Consider the following 7,529-nt stretch of genomic DNA (forward strand, 5'->3'; position numbering starts at 1 on the left):
TGTCAGGTGAGCAGCCTAGGTGTCCCCGCTGTCGTGTGTTTTGCAGATCAAATGCTTGTTTTGAAGAACATAAACGTTTAGCCGTTAATCATGTGGAAATCTGCAGGATGAAATCGTTTTGTGACTCTTGTTTCAGTTTTGTCAGCAATGGTGATGATCATAAGTGCAACGGTCTGAGATGCCGCATTTGTGGCGGTCGTGTATTCAGATTTGATGACCATATTTGCTTCATGCAGACATACAGTAATAAACAAATGACAGAAAAGTACATTTTCTATGACTTTGAGTGTATGCAGGAGACAGGCACGCACATACCGAATTACATTTATGCAACAACATTATACGGTCCAACATCCTGGGAATTCAGCGGTAAGACATGCACCCGAGACTTTGTACTTTTTTTCACCAGCGGTAAATTTACCGGATATACCTTCATAGCGCATAATGCCGGGAGGTATGATGTCTATTTTGTTGTTGAAGAATTTATCAGGGAAAAACTAGAAATGCGCATAGTGAATCAAGGGGGTCGTCTAATGTTGTATAATCTTGGTACAGATTTTTCCAGATTAACAAAGAATTGTTTTTTGTAACGGAAGAAGGTTTGCAGCGTATAGAGGAGTGGTATGTGTTATTATAACTTCTTAAGATGTTTTGTAAATTATCGATGTATTGGTATGTATTTCGGTGTCTGAGATAGCGCCACAGCTTGGTTTTCAAAGTGCGATTAAAACGTTCTACGATGGCTGCCTTGACTGTGTTTGTTGTAAAAAAATGTTTTATTCCACGCTCTGCACAAAGATTTTTCATAGCTTTATTCATGAATTCTCGACCTCTGTCGGTTTCTAGTTTTCTGGGTATTCGATCGCTAGTGCGAAATATGTACTCAAAAGCCTTAGCCACAGTTCCCCCAGCTTTATTGCGCAGCCCAACACACCATGCTGTCACATCAAACCGCCCACTTCCGGTAAAGTGACAGGTACCACGCCCCTTTCCCCGCCCTTTCCACGCCCCTATAGGTATGTGACGTCAAGCCGCCCACATCCGGCTTAGTGACAGGTACCACGCCCCTTTTCAACCACCCTTTTCTACGCCCCTATAGGTATGTGACGTCAAGCCGCCCACATCCGGTTTACTGACAGATGTTCCGCCCCCTTTTCAACGCCCTCTTCAGGTCTAAGGGTGTGCCCCATTGTGTTGCGAACCATTTTGCCTGATACGTACACCTTAATGAGCCCAGACCATGCCATATATACGGGGCCCATTGTTTGATACGCATCCCTTTATGTTTTATAGCACTTAATATTGTGTAAGCTTTTATTAATAAGGAAGCGGTGGCAGGTTTTATGTGCTTTTTATTAAATCATGATAAAGATACAAATTAACAGCGGGTGAATTTATTTCCGCTGTAAAAGATCATCTTCGTTGGTATATACATATGGTGTTTGCTACTCAATTATACCGAAGCGCAAGTAGCACTGGAGCGTTTGGGTAGCAGGCAGCATAGACTGTATAGAATGGCTAATTATTTGCTATGTATTCTTAGGAATAATGACGCCTTACAAGCTGCATTACCATCCCCCTCAAATGACGCAGCTGTAATAGCAGAAGATGAAAAATGTGAAAAAATATTCAAAAATGTGGTGGCCTTTGAGAGGGATCTAGGGATTGATGCTTGACTAGTCATGGTGGGTGGTGGTGTTAGCTGCAAGACTCTAAGAACAATTAATAAAACAACTCAGCGTATAAAATCTAGATCATTAAAACGGGCTATAAAAATGTTATATTCAGCTAGGCGTTCTCTGCGCTCTAGAGAAATTGTTTTTTGTAACGGAAGAAGGTTTGCAGCGTATAGAGGAGTGGTATGTGTTATTATAACTTCTTAAGATGTTTTGTAAATTATCGATGTATTGGTATGTATTTCGGTGTCTGAGATAGCGCCACAGCTTGGTTTTCAAAGTGCGATTAAAACATTCTACGATGGCTGCCTTGACTGTGTTTGTTGTAAAAAAATGTTTTATTCCACGCTCTGCACAAAGATTTTTCATAGGTTTATTCATGAATTCTCGACCTCTGTCGGTTTCTAGTTTTCTGGGTATTCGATCGCTAGTGCGAAATATGTACTCAAAAGCCTTAGCCACAGTTCCCCCAGCTTTATTGCGCAGCCCAACACACCATGCATATTTAGACAGGACATCTATGACCGTTAATATGTATTTTACACCGCGGTTGTAGCTTGAAAAATCTATCATAGACACCAAGTCTGCCTGCCATTGCGCGTCTATATCGGAGACAATAATTTTATTTCTTTTAATCTTCTTCTTAGCGGGCTTGTATAAAGTGTATGTATCTTGTTTATTCAGCCAGTCTTGGACCGCTTTTCTGCTTAATCCATATTTCTGAACAGCTCTATACAAGCTGTCCACTCCGCCGTAAGAACCGGCTGCTTTTAAATTGTAATAATGCTTTCTCAAAATTTCTTTGATAGAAGACATTGTATCCCAGTACCGCCTGTTGCTGTGTCAGCCACATTCAATATGTATTTACATTGAAATTGCATCCTTTATTAATTAAACAGCACATGACAACGTCATATGGTTTTAAACTTAAAGGCATCCTTGTTAAGTGTCAGGCCATGTGCTTGTGATTACAAATACAGGGTGTCCGTATGTCATACGTGTCTAATGCTTCCTGCTGTTTCATTAATAATTGTAAACACCACATGACAGTGTCATATGGTTTTTAAACTTAAAAAGCCTTCTTGTTATGTGTCAGACCATGTGCTTGTGATTACAAATACATGCTGTCCGTATGTCATGCGCGTCTAATGCTTCCTGTCGTTTTAGATCCCACAAAGCAGTGCAGAGGTATAATTGAGTAGCAAACACCATATATATATACCAACGAAGATGATCTTTTACAGCGGAAATAAATTCACCCGCTGTTAATTTGTATCTTTATCATGATTTAATAAAAAGCACATAAAACCTGCCACCGCTTCCTTATTAATAAAAGCTTACACAATATTAAGTGCTATAAAACATAAAGGGATGCGTATCAAACAATGGGCCCTGTATATATGGCATGGTCTGGGCTCATTAAGGTGTACGTATCAGGCAAAATGGTTCGCAACACAATGGGGCACACCCTTAGACCTGAAGAGGGCGTTGAAAAGGGGGCGGAACATCTGTCAGTAAACCGGATGTGGGCGGCTTGACGTCACATACCTATAGGGGCGTAGAAAAGGGTGGTTGAAAAGGGGCGTGGTACCTGTCACTAAGCCGGATGTGGGCGGCTTGACGTCACATACCTATAGGGGCGTGGAAAGGGCGGGGAAAGGGGCGTGGTACCTGTCACTTTACCGGAAGTGGGCAGTTTGATGTGACATATAGAACCTACACTACTCTGATTCAATGCAGTCTGTTTTTATCTGCACGGGGAAAACACAGCCAACTGTGCACTAACCAACTGAATAACATTGGTTCTCAGTTTACCTGTGCAGAAAGGGAGGGGTGGAGGGGAAGTTTTGCAGCGGCACACGAGATCAGTTAAAAATGGCGCCAGAGCCTACAGTGTAAAAATGGCGCCGCATTAATTTGCATTATAAAATGATATTTATCGTTTTATGAGTTAAAAAATGGCGCCGCACTAAAAACAATATTTATCGTTTTATGACCTCCATAAAACTATAAATATCATTTTGAAATGTAAGTCATAAAACCATAAATATCATTTTGAAATGTGTTGAATATGGGTTTTGCTGTGTGTGTGTGTGTGTGTGTGTGTGTGTGTGTGTGTGTGTGTGTGTGTGTGTGTGTGTGTGTGTGTGTGTGTGTGTGTGTGTGTGTGTGTGTGTGTGTGTGTGTGTGTGTGTGTGTATATATATATATATATATATATATATATATGTGTGTGTGTGTATATGTGTGTGATGTGTGTGTGTGTGTGTATATGTGAGTTGCATGAGCACGTGGTCAGCAAAATAACCCGAAGCTTGAAGAATGCCGTTGCCTGCAAGGTTCACCTCACCACTGACACCTGGACGAGTGCGTTCGGCCTGGGTCGATACATCTCCCTTACCGCGCACTGGGTGAACCTTGTGGAGCCTGGCAGCGATTCCTCACCTGCTACGGCGCGGGTGTTGCCCACGCCGCAAACAGCTGCACCGCCGTCCCTCCCACTGGATAACAACAGCAGCACCTACCTCTCTGACTCCTTCTCCTCCAACGCATCTCAAAGCTGTACCTCATCCGGAAACGCTAACCCAGCAGCAGTAGGATCGTGGAAGCAGTGCAGCACAGCTGTTGGCATGCGTCAGCAAGCGTTGCTGAAGCTGATCTGCCTTGGGGATAAGCAGCACACAGGGGAGGAAATTTGGAGGGGAATAAAGGAACAGACGGATTTGTGGCTGGCACCGCTGGACCTGAAACCGGGCATGGTTGTGTGTGATAATGGGAGTAATCTCATTCGCGCTTTAAGGTTGGCTAAGCTGACACACATCCCTTGCCTGGCGCACGTGATGAACCTAGTAGTTCAGCGGGTTCTGAGGACATACCCAGGCGTGGCTGATCTTCTGTTGAAGATGCGACGAGTGGCCAAACATTGCAGAAATTCCAGTACTGCTTCGGGGGCACTCGCCAAGATGCAGGAGCGCTTCAATCTCCCCCACCATCGCTTGCTGTGTGATGTCCCTACGCGCTGGAATTCTACGCTGCACATGCTAGCCCGCTTTTGCGAGCAGAAGAGTGCAGTGGTCCAGTACATGACGGCGCAGTACCGAGGCGCATCCGGACAGTTGCCAAGCTTCTGTGGATCCGATTGGGCCAACATGTTGGATCTCTGCCAAGTCCTCCAAAATTTTGAGCAGTCCACGTTGCTTGTGAGCAGTGACAACTCTTCAGTCAGCATTACCATACCACTGCTGTGTTTACTGAAGAGGTCAATGTTGAAAATCAAGGAAACAGCTGTCATGATGCAACTGGGGGAATCTGAAGGAGAAAACGATCAGCGTGATGGTACCAACATCAGGCCATCCGCCTCAGGAAACGCTGGCCCCAGCAGCTATGACGAAGAAGAGGAGGAGGAACAGCTGGAGTTGGAGCAGGAATTTCATGCCACCACTGACGAGGGCCAGAGCGGTGCACGTTGGACTTCCACAATTCAGCGCGAATGGTCAGCAGAAGCAGACCAGGAAGAAGGTGACGACTATGATGCATCACAACAACTATCACAACGCTCACAAGAGGATGATGAGGATTCTGGCAGGACTCTGGCACACATGGCTCAATTCATGCTAGACTGCATTGAACGCGACCCACGCATTGTGCGCATTCTGGACAACACCAATTACTGGGTTTATACACTTCTGGATCCACGGTACAAACACAATGTTCCAAAACTGCTTGAAAAAAGAGTCAGACAGGTCAAAATGGAAGAATACCAGCAGGCCCTTGTGGAGACTTTAGAGAGGAGATTGACATCCGCCCCCTCCTCTAGCCAGTTGTACGCCGACAGACTGACTTCCGCAAACCCAGGACGACCAGGAGGGCAGCAAACAACACAAGCCGCAGCTAGTGTTCAAAAGGGAATGGTATCGGCAGTGTCCTTGGAGTGGGAAAATTTTATGACACCCATGCAGCAGCAGCCCACAGAACAGCAAGCGTGCAGATCCACCTCCAACACCGATCGCCTGGAGAAGATGGTCAAGGACTACATGTCAGATGGCGTAGCTGTGTTGAACAATCCATCTGCACCCTTCAACTATTGGGTATCGAAGTTAGACACCTGGCACGAACTGGCAATGTACGCAATAGAGGTGCTGGCTTGCCCGGCAGCCAGCGTTATGTCGGAACGCTCTTTCAGTGCTGCCGGAGGCATCGTCACAGATCGGCGTATCCGCCTCTCCACAGAAAATGCAGACCGTCTGACTCAAATTAAAATAAATCAATCCTGGATTGGAAACGACTATGCAACACTCCCGGACCCCAACCAAGTAACATGAACAATGACCATCTGTGATGGGTTAGTGTTGCCGGTCCCTGTTTATGGAACCTCTCATCTTTATTACATTTATGACTGCATGGCGGCAAAAAGCATTGCTATATCCGCACGCTTTTTGTCCTCATGCAAGGCCTGGGTTGTTGTGTCTCAAAAAGCGTGGCCTTCTCCTCCTGCGCCTCCTCCTGTTACATCACGTGTGCTGCTGCTGGGTTAGCGTTTCAGGTCCCTGTTTATGGAACCTCTTATCTTTATTACATTTATGACTGCATGGCGGTACAAAGCATGCTATCCGCACGCTTCTTGTCCTCATGCAAGGCCTGGGTTGTTGTGTCTCAAAAAGCGTGGCCTTCTCCTCCTGCGCCTCCTCCTGTTCCATCACGTGTGCTGCTGCTGGGTTAGCGTTGCCGGTCCCTGTTTATGGAACCTCTTCTCTTTATTACATTTATGACTGCATGGCGGTAAAAAGCATGCTATCCGCACGCTTCTTGTCCTCATGCAAGGCCTGGGTTGTTGTGTCTCAAAGCGTGGCCTTCTCCTCCTGCGCCTCCTCCTGTTCCATCACGTCTGATGCTGCTGGGTTAGCGTTGCCGGTCCCTGTTTATGGAACCTCTCATCTTTATTACATTTATGACTGCATGGCGGTAAAAAGCATGCTATCCGCACGCTTCTTGTCCTCATGCAAGGCCTGGGTTGTTGTGTCTCAAAGCGTGGCCTTCTCCTCCTGCGCCTCCTCCTGTTCCATCACGTCTGCTGCTGCTGGGTTAGCGTTGCCGGTCCCTGTTTATGGAACCTCTCATCTTTATTACATTTATGACTGCATGGCAGTAAAAAGCATGCTATCCGCACGCTTCTTGTCCTCATGCAAGGCCTGGGTTGTTGTGTCTCAAAGCGTGGCCTTCTCCTCCTGCGCCTCCTCCTGTTCCATCACGTCTGCTACTGCTGGGTTAGCGTTGCCGGTCCCTGTTTATGGAACCTCTCGTCTTTATTACATTTATGACTGCATGGCGGTAAAAAGCATGCTATCCGCACGCTTCTTGTTCTCCTGCAAGGCCTGGGTTGTTGTGTCTCAAAGCGTGGCCTTCTACTCCTGCGCCTCCTCCTGTTACATCACGTGTGCTGCTGCTGGGTTAGCGATTCCGGTCCCTGTTCATGGAACCTCTTATCTTTATTACATTTATGACTGCATGGCGGTACAAAGCATGCTATCCGCACGCTTCTTGTCCTCATGCAAGGCCTGGGTTGTTGTGTCTCAAAAAGCGTGGCCTTCTCCTCCTGCGCCTCCTCCTGTTCCATCACGTGTGCTGCTGCTGGTGCTGGGTTAGCGTTACCGGTCCCTTTTCCTGGAACTTCTTCTCTGTATTACATGTATGACTGCATGGCGACAAAAAGCATGTTTCCTGTGCAAAGAAACATGACATTTTCCACATTTAAAAGACAGTTTTTCCTTTGAAACTTTACAATCAATTTTCTCAAAAACTATAAGCTCTTTTTCAAATATTTTTTTTCTTCTTGTACCCACTCCCAAGGTGCAC

This window comes from Hyperolius riggenbachi, chromosome 10 (assembly GCF_040937935.1).
Source record: "Hyperolius riggenbachi isolate aHypRig1 chromosome 10, aHypRig1.pri, whole genome shotgun sequence".
Classification (NCBI taxonomy): Eukaryota; Metazoa; Chordata; class Amphibia; order Anura; family Hyperoliidae; genus Hyperolius; species Hyperolius riggenbachi.